At 36.1% G+C, this 18,162-nt stretch overlaps 1 protein-coding gene across 3 annotated transcripts in view; it reads right to left on the bottom strand.

Annotated features, from left to right (window-relative positions):
- BMPR1A (bone morphogenetic protein receptor type 1A) overlaps nucleotides 1-18,162 on the bottom strand; it is a 151,212-nt gene that overhangs the window by 54,064 nt on the left and 78,986 nt on the right. For all 3 annotated transcript variants that reach the window (XM_082629949.1, XM_082629948.1, XM_082629947.1), the window contains one exon: nucleotides 5,417-5,531. The gene's annotated coding sequence lies outside the window, so the exon portion shown is untranslated. The remainder of the gene's footprint in view (nucleotides 1-5,416; nucleotides 5,532-18,162) is intronic.

The raw sequence follows: 18,162 nt of genomic DNA, 5'->3' as shown, positions 1-18,162 counted from the left end.
CTTCTCGTGAAGGTGACTTAATTACTGCTGCTGTGGAATGCCAACTAACACATGCAGGTGCAGAACTGACACTGACTCCAGATGTGGGTTTGCCTTTCCCGCCCACAATATACCCCATGGACGGCACCACTATCCCACAGATTACAGGATCAATTATGGCCTCAGGACCAGCTGCAATAGAGGGACTACAGCATGTTCCCCTAACCCTCCTGTTTTAGAGACTGCTTTGAGCAATTACAACCAGCCACCACTCTGAAGGGTCAGTGACAGAGTGGACTTAACAGAACACGAGGTAATCTGCGTAATAAAAGGGGTGGCAGACACTTGGAGTGCTCAGCCTACCTTTCCTCATTACAGCTGCAGTGGACAGATCTATGCACTGTCCAACAGCATCTGGCGTCAAGTGTGAGCCAAGGCACTGCTCTGTTTTGTTCCTCAGGGCTTCCTCCAAACCCAAAGACGACTGCTCAGCAGTATACAGGCACAACTACACAAGTGCTAGAGCTGGAGCTCCAGGAGCCACCCTCAATTAACAAAAGATGGAAGTCAGTGGATAAATGTCCCAAGTTCCTGTCCAGCCTTTGGTGGGACAATGCTGAGGTGCATTCAGAAGGTACCCAAGGAAATGGAATCCCAGTTGCTCACAGTGATAACTAGCTCATGAACAAATTTTATGTAACTTTACTTTCTTCTCTCTCTCACTTTTCCCATTCTCTCATTTCTGCTTCTTTAGATCATCTCCCAAATAAACTACCCAAGCCATAAGTCCCTTTCTCAGGCTCTACTTTCAAAGAAACCCAAACTAAGATGTGGTGCAGTTAGAACTCAAACTGAAGCAACTTTGCTCCACTGCCTGTGCTTTTAAGAAGAGTGTGTTGCCTCTAAGTAGAAGAATGTAGTGCAGTACACTATGGGAAACTAAACATAAGTTAGAAGCAACAAGTAAGAATGTACACAGCAACATGAAGAGATATAACTTTCTGATGCTAAAGAAAATAGTGGGGAAAAAAAAGGGCAGAATATCTGTAGCAAAGCCTAATTAAGTCAATTAAACACATACACACCAACAACACTTTGTTTTATAAAGATACATTCATTCAAAGATATAGAGCAAACAAATTAGAATGGTTTCCTATGGCAGAAGGAAAAGAAAATGAGAGTGGAAGTCAAGAATAAAGAAGACAAAATAAAATATATCAACTCAAGGGCCTCATAGAGAACAAAGATAGTAATTTTACTGCCATAAATTGAAGGTATGATTAACTCTAATTTCTGAACCAGAATTCAAAACAGAGAGAAAATAAAGGTGAACGTAATTGTCACTATGTTAAATATTACTTGTCACGAATAGGTTATCAAAATAAATATATAACTGGAAAAGTTTACAGATTCATCTGTGTGCCACCTAAAATCATTCTGAATACTACCAGTGATACACACTCAACACTTTGGGAAACACTGTTGTGACTATTCTGAGATAAGAATGATAGAGGAGATCTTAAAATATATATACATATATATTTATACACACACATACATACACAATATATAGAGTACAAATATTAATTAATTTGAGAGCTTAACCAAATTTATGTTAGAGAGGAAATAACTTGAAAATATAGTTTAATCGTAAAGCCTTTTCTTAATGTGATGTTTCCTTCCTCAATAATGTTTTCCAATTTTACACAATGCGTAATTACAAAACAAATAGTGACTACTTTATTTTCAACATACAGTGTTGAAATATTTCTGAATATGGCAAAGCCCTAAATCAATCATCAATTAAGAGTTGAAAAGAACTTTAATAAAAGCATTAAAAGTAGTTAGTTTTATATTATAAGGTAATATTACCTCACTATAAGGTATTTCTCTAAGGACATTATCATACTAATGTTTATTTGTTAAAGTGGAACCATCAAATTCTGCTTAATGAGCGTCTTCACAGGTCTCCATTCATTTAGCAAAAATTCTATTAAATGAGATACCATCTTTCAGTAAGTGTCAGAATTATACCTGTAGAAATACTTTAAACATTCTTAAATTTTACTACATCTTATATAGCATTTAAAATAATAACGAAAGAGATAAATATGAGAATAGTATTTATTTCTCTAAAAACTACGCTTCTAAAGAGACAGTACTTTGCTTTTTTCACAATACCTCCTTTTCAGTATGCTAAGGCTTGAAAAACAATGTGCAAAAATATCTGTTGTATGTAAACAAATGAGGAGACCAACAATACAGCAGAACATCAATTTTAGTGTTTCTTTAAACTTAGAAAACTCGGATTTAACTAGATTTGAAGAATTACTTATGTTTGCTATTAACAATGCCCAATATTATCCCTGCTCCCCAGATAAAAAATGTGGGCATCATCATTTCAACATCTAGTCACAAATCAGTGTCCCTTCTTCCTTCACAACATACCCGACTCCATTTAGTCCTTCTTTTCTATTTCCACTATCACCACTCTGACTGAATTCTGATTACCTCATGCCTAACTACTCCTACAGCCTTCCAAGCTCCCTGACTCCTCACTCCATTTCTCTAATGATGTTTGTTCATACATCACTGCTAGAGTAATTCCCCTAAAATATAGTTTTCTCTATGTCATACTTCCTACCCTCTCCAAGACCTCTTCTACACTCCTACGGAAATATCCATTTTCTATCAATCAGCTTTTCCAGAAACATCTTTTAATTCTTTCTTTACCTACCAAATTCTACTCATCTTTCAAAGCCCAGATCAAATAACCTCTTCTATGTTCTATCTGTACTTCTCAGTGCTACAGAACTCTGACTGGAAGTAATAAATGACTCCTTTGACATTTATCACTTTCACCTGGCGATGCTGGTTATCATTACTTGTATTACTTATATACATACTTTACTGATATGACTATAAGCAGAGGTTGGGGACCATGTTCTTTATTTTATGATTCCTCCTTTGTGACTTGTTGTTACATAATTTAAGAGGGACCCAAAAAAGTAATATTCTGAAGGACAAAAATAAGTGCTCTGGGGCCTTAAACTAGATAAAGAGGGAAAAACACACGCCTAGAGAAAAAATAATATGAGCAGAAGGGAGAAAAAACACAGGACAATTTCAAATCATCGGCTGAAGAGTATCATACATGCAAGGGGTATAGAAGAAGAAAATTAAACATTTGCTAAATAATCAATGCTTAAAGTTTTTCATAATTTCAGGTAAGCTGATCCCTACCTTAATCAAGATTCTCATTATTTCTTGCTTGCAACAATTAAGAGTATCCTAATAGTCTCTCTGCTTTTGGTATCTCCCCCTTCCAAACTATCATTCACATCAGTTATGTTAATTGTAACAAAACACGATTATGATCCAAAATACCTCTGTTAAAATTTTTCAAAGACTGCCATCTACTCACAAAATGAAGTCTAAACTCCTTATCATGGCATCCAGAGTTCTTCACAAACAAGCTCTCTTCCAGCCTTGTCCCTCAAACCCTCTCTCACGTCCTGAATTCAAACCATACAAAATGATTTCTTCTGTCTTTTGCACATTCTATACATTTCAAGTTTCCCCTGCTTACACTGGGCTCTATGCATGAAATTCTACTGCCTCTAAATTACACTCAGCAATCTTCTACTTATCCTTTAAGACTCTACTCAAATGCCATTCCCTATGTGAAGCCTCCCTGACAGTTCTCGCCTCTAACAATGTTGGTGGAGCCTTTCTAGATGATACCAATACACTTTTCCAATTTCATATAGCACTTTTCAAGTTGCACTCGCATTAACTCTTTGTATACTCATCTCTAAACGGATTATTCTTTGAGAGTAAAGTAAGGAACTCATTTTACCGAATGTTGCATATTCTCGGCACCTAACACAGTGCCTGCAGTAGAGTAGGTGTTTAATAAGTGTTTAAAGGGAGAAAGAAATGGATGGATGCAGGGAAAGCTGTCACTCACTTAATGCTACACTGTTGAGAGACTTTATTACTAGAGGAGTTTGTTCTTACTTTGGTAGGCTAACAAAGAGTTACTGACAGTACATGCAGAATTACCTTTGAGAAAATTTAAGCTGGTAGCAACACACAGATGGAAAAGAGAGTGAGGAGAGGCACAAAGTGGGAAAAGTCCTGCGATATTTCAGGTGAAATGTGATACAAGGACTTAAACTTGGATGATGACGAGGGGATTAGAAAAGAGATGATGAAAACATTCATGATATATTATAGAGGTAAAACTGATAGGACTGATCTCTTACTAAGAGTAGGAAGGAAAAGATGAAGAACCAGATTTGGCACTGAGACTTTGAGCGTGGGTGACAAAAAGGTCCAGTAATAGAAGTGGGAACACTGAGTGTGAAGCAAGCAGTTGAAAATATGTGCCAAAGCTTAGAAAAGTGTCACAGCAGAGATATGAGGTTGAGAGAGATCATTTTAGAGGTAATTGCTGAAATCAAGAGATTAGGAAAGACATAAAAAAGAAAAACAAGAATTTCAAATATAAAACCTTAGGGACGGTCATTATTTAATCACAGGAGGACAACTATTCTTTAATTAAAGAAATCATAGGAGGAGAAAAAAAATTTTTTGAAGGAGTAATTAAAGAAGTAGAACTAGAAGAGCACAGGGTCACAGAAGCCAACAGCATTTCATGAAAAATGGCAACTACTACAGTGATTAAAGAGTATGAAACCTAAAAAAAGACAATTAGAAAGTCATGAATATTTCTCAAAAGAACAAATAGACCAGCTTGGAAGGGACAGAAGGATGATGAATGAATGCTCTAAGGAAGCAGAACCTACTGTTTAAAGAGGAAAAAGTAGAGACCACTTCACAGAGGTGTATGTTCCAGTTTTTATTTTTTAAAGTACAGATCCCTGAAGGATTAAACCTTTTACCTGATAATCTGTGTCTCCATGGATTTGAAAATAATGAACTTGATTTCTCTGTATGTATTGTCTTAGAATGGCTTCTTCTCCCCTGTCCCTGATGTTACTGCAGTTCCCACTTCTTTGAATAAATTCTACCTCCAAAGATATATTATTCAAAGTAACAATTTTATCCTAAATTCTAAATATGTGAAAGTTTCAGAATAATGTAAACATTCATTTTAATATAATCTTCCATTCTAACCTGTTTTGTCATCATCAGAGGGAAGAAATTATTACATACATCATTTAATGCTTATTTTCTACAATTAAAGTTGTATTAGTCATAAATACTTTTTACTCGTGAAGAGGTTCAACATTTATAAGGAGAGAAAAATATGTTATAACTATTGATACTTATGAACTCATAAGGAAGGTGATTAAAGAATAAAGAAGCTAACATAAAGCTGCAGTGGTAATACAGAAGGACTATTTTCAATTGTTAAGAAATGAGAATTTTCATATTATTCTAATTATTTTCTTAAAAGTCTTTTTCTTACCTCAGAGATGTGGCTAGATAAAACTGTACTTCCAATTTTCTCCAAACAGCTTTGACCTATGCTTCCATCTCATGAATTCCAAGACAGTATTAAACTGATGCATATTTTCATAAATCTGTTTAGAAAAAAGGAACATATTCAAGACTGAAAGAATATTTGTCAGAATAACACATATAGAAGAAATACCAAAATTTTATCATGTATAAAACTATACATTTTCAATGTAAAGTCAACGAAAACTTCTACAGTACTTTAGAAATCTATCACTTTATAAACTTCTCCCCAAAGAAGTTTCACATTTTGAGTATTTTCAACTTTACAACATAGTAGTTCTGCAGAAAACATTACTCACATGTAAAATTTCTGTATCGGCCTAAGCTTTTGAAAAAAATAAATCACATCTCAAAGATAACAGCCGGAAGCAGCACTAAAATTTACAATTCTACAATATTCAGATTCCCACCTGAACAAAAATTGGACCACCCAGCCAGTATTTCACTGTCTATCACAAAGTCTCAGTAAGCAGTTTTAATTTCAAACTTCAACCTAGAACAGCAGGAATTGTGAGGGTCAGGAATTAATCGCTCTGCTTGGTCTAAGTCCACGGCATAGGTTTCAACTGTGTTACTACTGCCATTAGTACCCTGCCGCTTTAAGAGACAACGGTCATAAATCTAAACGAGGAAAAACATTAAAAATTTTAAGTTACTGAAAGGCAGGTGTGCTGTTTACTTAGAGATCATAAAAATAATTTCATTGAATGTATCTTTTAACTGAAATGTCAAATAGTACAGTATTCTGTTTCATATTTTAAAAAGAAAAATTTTAAGCTGTGTGAATATTATGTCCCACTGCAAGGTCAAAATGCCTTTGTCTTCAAGCCCATTTCGAAGTATATCACTTGTGTCACACTGAGGTTTAGTAGTCTTGGCAATAATGACTAAATTCATGTAAACTGGGGCAACCTGAAACGGTCTAGCATATCAGATAGCCTTTCCTAAGGACAAGAGTCTCCACTCAGCAGACAGGCTGCCATAGGGCCATGCTAAATCTTTCATGGTCCAACTAAAGACAGACTGACCCTGAAAGCAATTAGTAATGCTTTGTCTGCATTTAGAAGCCTTTTAACAGTCTTCTCAATGCACTAGTTACCTACAACTTCACCAGACCCCTGACATTTTTCAGGGTATTCATATGACTATAAAACTCTTAGACCATCACTCAGAGAAATCAGGGAGAGCAGTAATGGAGACCTGGTATTTAGGTGTTTTTTTTTTCTCTGAGATGATCATAGTCTTAAAAATTTACCTTATACTAATCAAAAAATAAATGCGTTGTGTTTCCACTTTAGAAATGGCATAAAGATTTTCCTCCAAAGCCATTCTTTGCCAATAACTCCGTTCTTCCCTAAGGGTGTATGGAAGAGAGGGGAGGCAATCACTACATTAAACAAAGCTCAGATTAACCTAGTCTCATAAAGTTTTAAATAGTCCATCAAAGTGACTATGTTTAAAAATATATGGCCCTCCCGGTCTGGGAGGATCCCATATGCCGCGGAGCGGCTGGGCCCGTGAGCCATGGCCGCTGAGCCTGCGCGTCCAGAGCCTGTGCTCCGCAACGGGAAAGGCCACAACAGTGAGAGGCCCGCATACGGAAAAAAAAAAAAAAAAAAAAAAAAAAAATATGGCCCTCATTCGTACTTCCCTGGTGGCGCAGTGGTTAAGAATCCACCTGCCAACGCAGGGGACATGGGTTTGAGCCCTGGTCCGGGAAGATCCCCACATGCTGCGGAGCAACTATGCCCATGCGCCACAACTACTGAGCCTGCGCTCTAGAGCCCACGAGTCACAACTACTGAGTCCGTGCTCCACAGCTACTGAAGCCCGCGTTCCTACAGCCCACGCTCTGCAACAAGAGATGCCAACCACAATGAGAAGTCCACGCACCGCAACGAAGAATAGCCCCCAATCGCCACAACTAGAAAAAGCCCGCGCGCAGCAATGAAGACCCAACACAGCCAAAAATAAATAAATTTATTTAAAAAAATATATGGCCTGATTCTAATTCTACCAGATATTTACAATGGATCAAATAATAAATAAAATTAGCATGTAAATCACTTATCAACCACTGTTTATTATAGCACTATTTATTACAACACTACTTCCTTGGTGTGAAAAAAAAGTTACAAGCTTTAGGCTAAATCTAAAGTTAATTTTAAAAAAAAGGAAAATACATAATCACAAAGAATCTTCAAATATACCACCTGCAAAGTCCAAGACCCTGAATTATCTATCCTCTCTCAATTCTCTCTTATGTACAAATACATGACAAATCATAAACTTCAGAAAACCTTTTCTAAGGATTGAATTTAAGACTGGCTAAGGAAAACCAAGTAAGATTTGACTTCATTACTAAGAGGAAAATAAAAGGCAATCAAAGGACAGGATGTGCTTCACGATACAGGTCTGCAAGTCACTTTTTACATACTAGAAATTGTGTGAGTCAAAGTAAACCGTTTTCTAACCTCTGCAACTACAGTCCTTTAAGCAGAGATCTATAAATATATACAGGCACAGAAATAGGATTTACATAGGCAAAATGCCTGCAACAACTTTAATCACTCAATTTATAAGGTAATTTGCCACAGGCTTTTAGCACTATAAACTGTGTTTAACAGTGACAAGGGATCCAGTCAGAACCAAACACTAAACAATTGTAAGGATTAATATTTTCACCAAAGATTTTGTGCCTGAAATTTTCAAGCTTCTTAGTTCTAGAAAACATATTAAGGAAAGGTAATTCTTTTAAAAACACATTAGAGCTTCTTAATGACTCATAATAAATGAAAAGCGAATCTTTCTGGATATATTCTAGTACTTTGTAATTCGGAGCGAACATTGGAATTTCCTCAAAGTTAATAAGTATTTGCAAACATGGGAAAAGTTCATTTTAATCCCATATTGCCTTTACAAAAATCTTTTTTTGCCATAAAAATGTACACATCCCTCTCGGTTTTCAAAATTATTAAAGTGGTTAAATCTTAAAGCACTGGGATACTTTAAAGATCACTAACCATACAGAATCCATCAGTGACAAACATCAATTGTGGATATTTTAGTTATCTTTGAGGTGTTAGACATTACCTATTAACTCCTATATTAGTAAGATTTGCAAAAAGAACTAGTATAAATATGCTTTTGATAAATACTCAGTCTAAGACAAAATTTAAGATTGCTTTTCTATTTGTACCAGATGTCAAAAAGTAGATTTCTTAGTATTCACAAAATCAGCAATGTTGATTGTACATTTTTCCTTCCACCACTCCAAATCCCCTCTTTCTTCATTTCCCCTCTCTTAGCATTCATAAAAAGCACCCCACATACTGTATAAGTACTGCTGTAAACATCATAGCTGCAATTATAGAACCATTTTTTACAAAACATTTCAGTTGGGCTCTTAAACTAAAGGTATTACTATTAAAACTTTCAGTACATTAGCTAAAAACCTCAAACATTATGCTTCAGAAAAACATAATACAGTTTTAGCTGTAACTCAAATGAACAGTATAATTTAGATTAGTTTATCATGCATTTCTATAATAAAGGATGTAATCCACTTAATACAGAAAGGGGGGGTCAAACTTATAAACAAGTTATATTCTAAATGTTCCAAAAGTTCATTTATAAATTGAATATAAGCTTGATTTTGAAACTCAAGATGCCTTTTCTCATAAAACTGAAGATATAAACAGTGGCATTAAACCCAAAATACAAATGAACTTTAGTGTATAATTCTATGATAGCACTCTTCCACTTAAGCATATTTCCGTATCAAACTGTAACTTTCTTATTCATTGCTATATCCTAGAACTTAGCACAGCTAATGACACAGAGTAGGATTTCAACAAATATTAGCTGATCTGAAGTACTGAATAGCAAAAACTCAGTGATGTGAAACTTAGTTGTCTAGAGAACAGAGAAACAAAAGGCATGGGGAAAAAAGCTTCTTCCAAAAGAGATATGACAAAAGGATGCCTAACACCAGGGTTAGAAAGCTCTAGTCTAAGCCAATAGTGTCAATTTCCATCCCCCCTGCCAATGAGAGGGTTAGCAATAAGCATCTGATGCAATTCTGGCCTAGAAGACAAGACACTAAGTTTGCTGGGGAGCTTCTGGGAAAGGTTTTCCCAGGCTGATGAAAAAAAGACACCCAGGTGAAAACACGTACTTTTTGCAGGTAACTTTGGGTTTGAATTGTTAAGCAGAACAACGGCAGCCATCTTAGGACCATGAGGAAAGAAACTGCCTAAGAGGACAACCCAACAAAAAAAGAATGGCAGGCAGTGTTAAAAGATGGAAAAAACCTGGGTGGTCCTTGGTGATGCTGCTATGCTTGAATGAAGTAATCCTAGAATCATTTTACTAACTTGGATCTTTTTATTATAGTATATTCAACCCTTTTATTATTTATGTAATTTTCAATTACCAAAAGTAACCCAGTGGATACAGCCATTTAGGAATAGATACACTATTTCAATGAATTCAACTGTTATTTATACAGTGGTAAGCCTCTTAAATTTATACCTTAATCCAGATCCTTTTTTTGAACTAGATACTATTTCCAAACTATATTATAATATATACTATATACTATACAAACTATATACTATAATACAGCTGTATTAAATATTTATTCCAGTGACACATCAAGAGGACAGAATATAACAGCCATCATCTACCAGCACAAAAACTGTTTATGCATATTCACTTTTCTGGCTAATAACAGCACCGGCTACCTGTCAAAGGTTAAAATCTTTGGGTCACTAGTCCCACATCCCACTGCTTTATTTACTATATTGGGCAGTTATTAATTGCTGCCTGTTCTAACTCTGATATATCTTTGAAATCTGCCTCTCTCAACTCTATACACATCTAGTGCAGCCTCCCATCTCTTGTGGAACACATCTCCATTCTTGCCTCTGCACTGCACTCATGTTTCTAAAATACAACTGTGCATCATGAAAAGATTATAAACATCATAAGTCATTAGGAAACACCAATTAAAACTATAATGAGGGGGCTTCCCTGGTGGTGCAGCGGTTGAGAGTCCACCTGCTGATGCAGGGGACGTGGGTTCGTGCCCTGGTCCGGGAAGATCCCACATGCCGCGGAGCGGCTGGGCCCGTGTGCCATGGCCACTGAGCCTGCGCGTCCGGAGCCTGTGCTCCGCAACGGGAGAGGCCACAGCAGTGAGAGGCCCGCGTACCGCAAAAAAAAAAAAAAAAAAAAAAAAAAAAACTATAATGAGATACCACTACAGAATGGCCATCATCAAAAAGACAGACAACACCAAATGTTGGTAAGGATGTGGAGAAACTGGAATTCCCACACATTGCTGTAAAATGATGCAGCCACTTTGGACAACAGTTTGGCAATTTCTTTAGAAGTTAAATATAAATATAAACTCAGCAAAATTCCAAAATTCCCTCCATAGGAACCTACCCAAGAGAGATGAAAATATGTGTCTATATAAAGACTTATATTCAGGGACTTCCCTGGCGGTCCAGTCTCCACACTTTCAATGCAGGGGGCATGGGTTTGATCCCTGGTGGGGGAACTAAGATCCCACATGTCGCCCGGAGCGGCCACCCACCACCCACCAAAAAAAAAAGACTTACATACAAATGTTCTCAGCAGCATTACTCAATGGCAAAGAACTGGAAACAATCCAAGCATCCATCAGCTGATGAATGGATAAACAAAGAGTAGTATCATCAAACAATGGAATATTATCAGATAATAAAAAGGAACAAAATACTGATACGTGTTATAACATGAATGCACCTCAACAATATGCTAAATAAAAGAAGCCAAATGCAAAATACTACATGTATGATTCCATGTATATGAAATACTCAGAAAAGGCAAATTGAAAGAGAGAGAAAGCAAAGCAGTGGTTGCCTAGAGCAAGGGGTAGAAGTGGGAAATTTGGGGCGGTGATGAAATGTTCTGAAATATTCATAGCACAACCCTAAAAATTTATTAGAAATAATAAAAATACAAGTGCATTTAAAAATTTTTCAGTGATTTCCAATTATGTACAAAATGAAGTCCAAATTCTTTAGGAAGACATTCACAGAATGCTATAATCTGCTTTCAATCTATTTAACCTGCTTTATCTTCTGCTACAATCTCTGCCAAAAAGCCTCTTGCTGGCCATATTAAACTATTTGCTGTTCCTAAACATGCCAGGCTATTTAATGCTTCTACCTTTCTTCAAACTTGCTATTCTAATTCAAAAATCAAAATGCTCTTATCTTTATCTTTTGTCAAGTGAAGTTCCATTTGTCCTCACAAAGATCCATCTCAAATAACTCCTCCTCTGTTGAACCTTCCTCACTCCTTATGTAGCTACTTGTTCCACAGGAGTCTGGTAATAACACATTATAGCACTTTTCATACTGAATTACAGTTGTCTATTTATAGGTATATCTTCTTTATTAAGACAACCCCTGAGTACAGCTGTGTCCCTTATGTTTTAATAAGTACAGTCCAGTGACTGTAGGAGGTAATCTATATATTTTTGAATAAGTGACTGATGAAGAGTGACAGGGAAGAGAAAAGTCCAAAAGTAGGTAAAATGAGCTCTGTATCACAAAGATAGTTGTATAAGGATGGTTATTGTCAATGTTATTTAAGAAAGAAAGACAGAAGTCACCCAATGTCACCTAAATGTTTTTCAGTGTAGTATCAGTTAAATAGCCACACTGAACACTCTATGGTCATTAAAAAAAATGAAATACATCTTATCTGTCTGTACTGACTTGGAAAGATATCCCAAATACTCTTAAGTTTAAAGATGCAGATGTAGAGAATGGATTAGAGGACACGGGGCGGGGGGAAGGGGAAGCTGGGACCAAGTGAGAGAGTAGCATTGACATGTATACACTACCAAAAGTAAAATGGATGGCTAGTGGGAAGCTGCTGCATAGCACAGGGAGATCAGCTAGATGCTTTGTGATGACCCAGAGGGGTGGGATAGGGAGGGTGGGAGGGAAGCGATATGGAGATATATGTATACGTATAGCTGATTCACTTTGTTTGTTGTACAGCAGAAACTAATACAACATTGTAAAGCGATTATACTCCAATAAAGATATTAAAAAAACATAAAATAGTCACTTCTCCACTATTAAAAAGGAAACTACACACACATATATAGTAGTATGTGCATGCACACGTGCATGCAATAAATGTGAGGAAGGTAAGGGGCTGAAAGGGTACACACCAACTGTTCTGAGTACAGGCAAAAAAGTGGAAACAACCTAAATGTCTATCAGTTCATGGATAGAGAAACAAAAGGTGGAATATCCAGCCAATGGAGTATTATTCGGCCATAAAAAAGAAGCCATAATAAGAACCAATTCAGATATAACAGGGATGAACCTTGAAAATATTTTGTTAAGTGAAAGAAAGAAGCCAGACATAAAAGACCACATATTATATGATTCCATTTACATGAAATTCCAGAATATGCAAGTCCATAGAAACAGAAAATATATTAATGGCTGCCTGGGATTGGGGGTAGAGGGTGGGACTGGAGAAAAACACCAAAAGGATGATCCCTAAAAGAAAAAAAGTGGATAAATTGGACATCATCAAAATTTTAAATGTTTGCTCTGCAAAAAACCCTGTTAAGAAGATGAAGACACAGGTACAGACTGGGAAAATATATTTGCAATCCATATATACGACAAAGGACTCATCTAGAATACATAAAGAAATCTCAAAACTCAACATTAAAAAAATTCACCTAGAAAATGGGCAAAGAATATGAAGAAGTTTTTCACTGAATAAGATACTTGGATAGCACATGAAAAGATATGGCCAACAACACTAGCCATCGGGGAAATGCAAATTAAGACTATGCTGAGATATTACTACACACCTAATTGAACAGCTAAAATAAAAAACAGTGACAATACCAAGTGCTGACAAGAATGTGAAGAAAATGGATCTTTCATACATTGCTGTTGAGACTTTAAAATGGCATAGCCACTTGGAAAATGGTTTGAAAGTTTCTTTACAAACTAAATATACACTCACATGTAACCAACTGCACTCCTGGGCACCTGTCCCAAAGAAACAAACATGAATGTTCACAGCAGCCTTGTTTTTAATAGCCCAAACCTGGAAAAAATAGAATGCCCTTCAAAAGATGAATGGTTAAACAAACTATGGTACATTCATACCATGGAATCCTACTCAGCAATAAAAAAGAATAACTGAGTCATACAACTTGGATGGATCTCAAAGGATTAGGCTGAGTGAAAAAAGGTCATGTACTGTATGATTCCATTTATAAAACATTCTCGAAATGACAAAATCAGAGATGAAAAAGATTAATGGTTGCCACAGGGGGCAAGTGTGTGGGTAGCTTAAGGGAGATCTTTGTGGGGACAGAACCCATGTCTTGATGCTGCAGTGGTTACACACATCTACCACCACAGTGTTTAAATGGGTCAGAACTATATATACAAAATGTACCAGTGTCAACTTCTGGATTATATTGTACTACATGTATGAAGTAACCACTGGGGGAAGGTGAAGGATACAAGGGCTTCACCTTACTATTATTTTTTCAATTTCCTATGAATCTATAATTATTTCAAAATTTAAAATGTAAAAAACTCTACCTTCTAAAAATCTTTTTACCTCTGCTTTAGATTTGGAATAGCAAAATAACTGTTCAAAGATTATTTAAGATACATTATTTTTTTCAAATCAGCTAGACAACTTCAATTCTGCAGTGGTTTCCAGTACCCTGTGGGAATGAGGAATCCCCATAACAGAAGTCTAAAGAAACCAGCAATTCCTAGACCAAATTCTGGGTCTTCAGTCCCCTCTGTACCCCTCACCCTCTGGTTCTGGGAGAAAGCAGTTACTCCTAGGTGATGTCAGATCTGTTTTAGGGGTAGCAAATATAGCAAGTTTTATATAACCACCTACAGCAGAACGAACCCCCAAATAATCATCTCCCCGTATGCTTTTTCAATTTATTCTTCTGACAATGGAGCATAAAAACCACTACTATATTTTCATTTTAATTTTCTCTATAATTTATTAAGGTAATATTCACAGTAAAAGACATTTAAATGATTTGATACAAATTCTTTTCCTTTCCAAATATATCTAGTTCAGTCAGTAGAGAAATATATATCACCCATTTTTTTCCTGTAGAGTTTTGAGAAATTATCCATAGATCATTTGTTTTATTAGCTGATAGGTAAACACACCATACTACATATAAATAATAAAATTTCTGCTATTAGGAATCATCAGGAATTTATTCTAGAGTGCTAAAGGTTCACCAGTTCTTCTAAAATGTGCATTGCTGCACCTTCTCAAATGAAGAATAAAGATTATTTAGAATTAACATTATGAATACCAATTACAGAGTTATGCTAAAACATAGTGAAATTATCAGGAACTATTAATACATAGTGCTGTTGGCCCCAGTTCTAAATGGTCCCAAGAGTGCTATGTTTATTTAGATTAAGTCCCCTACATACGAATGTTCCGTTCCGAGAGAGCGTTAAGTCCAATTTGTTCGTAAGTCCAACAAAGTTAGCCTAGGTACCCAACTAACACAATTGGCTATACAGTATACTGTAATAAGTTTATAATACTTTTCAGACAAATAATACATACAAAACAAGCACAAAAAAATAAAGAAAACATTTTTAATCTTTCAGTACCTTGAAAAGTACAGTAGTACAGTACAACAGCTGGCATACAAGGGCACGTTTGCATCCTTGAAAGTTTGCAACTTGAAAATTCGCATGTAGGGGACTTACTGTACTCATTTACTTGCTTGTCTGCTTATTTGTTTTAGCCTGCATCCCCATTTTTTCTTGTTAAGTTTTCTTCCCCTTGCTAACAGCTACCTAGAATGCATGTTTGCTCATAATATCAGTACCCTCTCCCCACTTTTCATTTACATCATCCCTGTACTAGCTTAATATAGCTCTATGTTTTGACGTCTATAAAAATAAAAAGGCTGGGGCTTCCCTGGTGGCTCAGTGGTTGAATCTGCCTGCCAGTGCAGGGGACACGGGTTCGAGCCCTGGTCTGGGAAGATCCCACATGCCACGGAGCAACTAGGCCCATGAGCCACAACTACTGAGCCTGCGCGTCTGGAGCTTGTGCTCCGCAACAAGAGAGGCCGCAACAGTGAGAGGCGCGCGCACCATGATTAAGAGTGGCCCCCGCTCGCCGCAACTAGAGAAAGCCCACGCACAGAAACGAAGACCCAACACAGCCAAAAATAAAAATAAATAAACAAATAAAATTTTATAAATAAATAAATAAAAAGGCTGCACATGACAGCCTGAGACTGAGGGTATAAAAAGTGAACACATCTTCTATTATGATCAAATAATGTTTATGCTGTGATATTATAACAATTTTTATAAGACCACTTCAAGGAGAGGGGACAGATGAGACACCTGAATGAGACAACCAAGGAAAAAAACAAAGATGGGTGGAGCTGAGAACTATAAACACACCTCAAATCCCTACTCAACATTTCTAACAAGATGCTAAGTTCAAAATACATGAAACAGAACTCATTATTTTGTTTTTCCATCTTCTCACAAACCTGTTTCTCTTTAATTCCTTATTTGGCTTAATGTACAACTGTTTACAAGAAGGTTTTTTTTGCTACTACCTAGTAAAGTTGACATTTTACATACCCAAAGACCCCAAAATTCTAGCTCAAGGTATATAATCTGGGGAACCTATTGCACATATCTACCAGAAAGCATGTACAAGAATATTTACAGCAGCATTTTCTTAACAGCAAACACTAGAGGAAACCCAAGTGTCCAACAACAGTAAATTGGATAAACTGTAGTATATTCATATAATGGAATTACCACATAGTAGTATAAATGAATGTATATCAGATAAGTGTGTCAACATGAATGAAATCTCGAAACCATAATATTGAACAACAACAAGTCCAGGGCTTTCCTGGTGGCGCAGTGGTTAAGAATCTGCCTGCCAATGCAGGGGACACGGGTTCGAGCCCTGGTCCGGGAAGATCCCACATGCTGTGGAGCAACTAAGCCCGTGCACCACAACTACTGAGCCTGTGGCTCTAGAGCCTGCGAGCCACAACTCCTGAGCTCACGTGCCACAGCTACTGAAGCCTGCGTGCTCCGCAACAAGAGAAGCCACTACAATGAGAAGCCCGCACACCGCAATGAAGAGTAGCTCCTGCTCGCTGCAACTAGAGAAAAGCCCGAGCGCAGCAACAAAGACCCAACACAGCCAAAATAAATAAATAAATAAAATTAAATAATAAAATAAATAAGTTAAAAAAAAACAAAAAACGAAGGCTGGAGAGAGACAGAGCCGGGGGTGGGGGGGAAACCAAAAAAACCCAACAAGTCCAAGAAGAATACATATATACAGTATGACTCCATTCACACAAAACTCAAAAATAGTAAACACTAGGAAAATGTATGTTAAAGGAAAAAATACAAAAGTGGAAAAACTTAAGGAAAAGTAACAGAATAACATTTAATAATTTAGGATGATGGTTTCTTCTGGGAACGAAGAAGCCATTGTCCTAAGGCCTGGAAAGCTTCTAAGATGCCATTACATTTATTGAGATAGGAGGTTGGGACAGATATATTAATTTATTATTAAAACTTTGTAAAATGTACATCTACATCATATGTACCCTTGTATACAGGATAGATTTTAGAATAAAAATTTTAGTTTAACCTGAAGTAAGTATTGTTAAATGTTAGTATTTTTAAAGTCTGGGTATCAGGTACACAAATGTCTATTATATCACTTCCTATATTTTGGAATCTATCATAAGTTAATTAAAGAAATTAAGACATAAGCATTACAAAATTATATTTTGAAATTTAAGGACATGATATGACAAACTTTAGAAGCAATAAAACAAATACTAAATACTAGATCCAAACAAATACTATTATAAAATGAAAAAGAAAAAGAAAAAAAATTACTTCATCTCCTGAGATAATGCAACAGAAAATATACAACACTACCTATATATTATTCATTCCAAAAATTTTTATCTTTAGTCATGAAATACAAAAATGCAAACAGTAAATGTACGGTATCCTATTAAAAAAAAACTAGATGAGATTTCATAAAAGATCATGAGGGTAAGGGTGAGGGGTGGTGGAAACAGTGGCTATTGCAGCTTACTTTCAAATGGCTCAGAAAAAAAAAGTGTGGGTATTTTTACAAACAAAGAGAGGGAGAGCAGCTGAGGCAAAATGTTAGCAAGTGAACTGGTAAATATAGCTGAAATGGGTATTTACTATCTGTTCAAATATTATACCAATTTAAAAGTTTTTAAGTTGAAAAAATTGGGGAAAAAGAGGTACTTTATCCGTTATGAGTTATAATTTTACACATAGCTTTTAGTAAACAATGTCAGTATGACAGAGATTATTAAAATCAAATATTGACAGATCTACAAGGAAGTCCCACAGATCTTTCCTCCATAAGCAAATTTTTAAATTTATTTCCTATAAATTATAAATTGTAAGTTGTTCAACAGGATGAAAAATACATTTATCTTAACAGGTTGAGAATTACAGCTGTGCTTCAGAAACAGAGTATCATAATCAATTTAAAGGCATATGGGCTTAAAAAAAACTGTTTAGCAAGTCAGCTGTACTATAACATAAAAGA

The sequence above is a fragment of the Mesoplodon mirus genome (genome assembly GCF_964341445.2).
Source record: "Mesoplodon mirus genome assembly, chromosome: 2".
Lineage (NCBI taxonomy): Eukaryota > Metazoa > Chordata > Mammalia > Artiodactyla > Ziphiidae > Mesoplodon > Mesoplodon mirus.
This window is presented reverse-complemented; position numbering and strand designations above follow the sequence as displayed.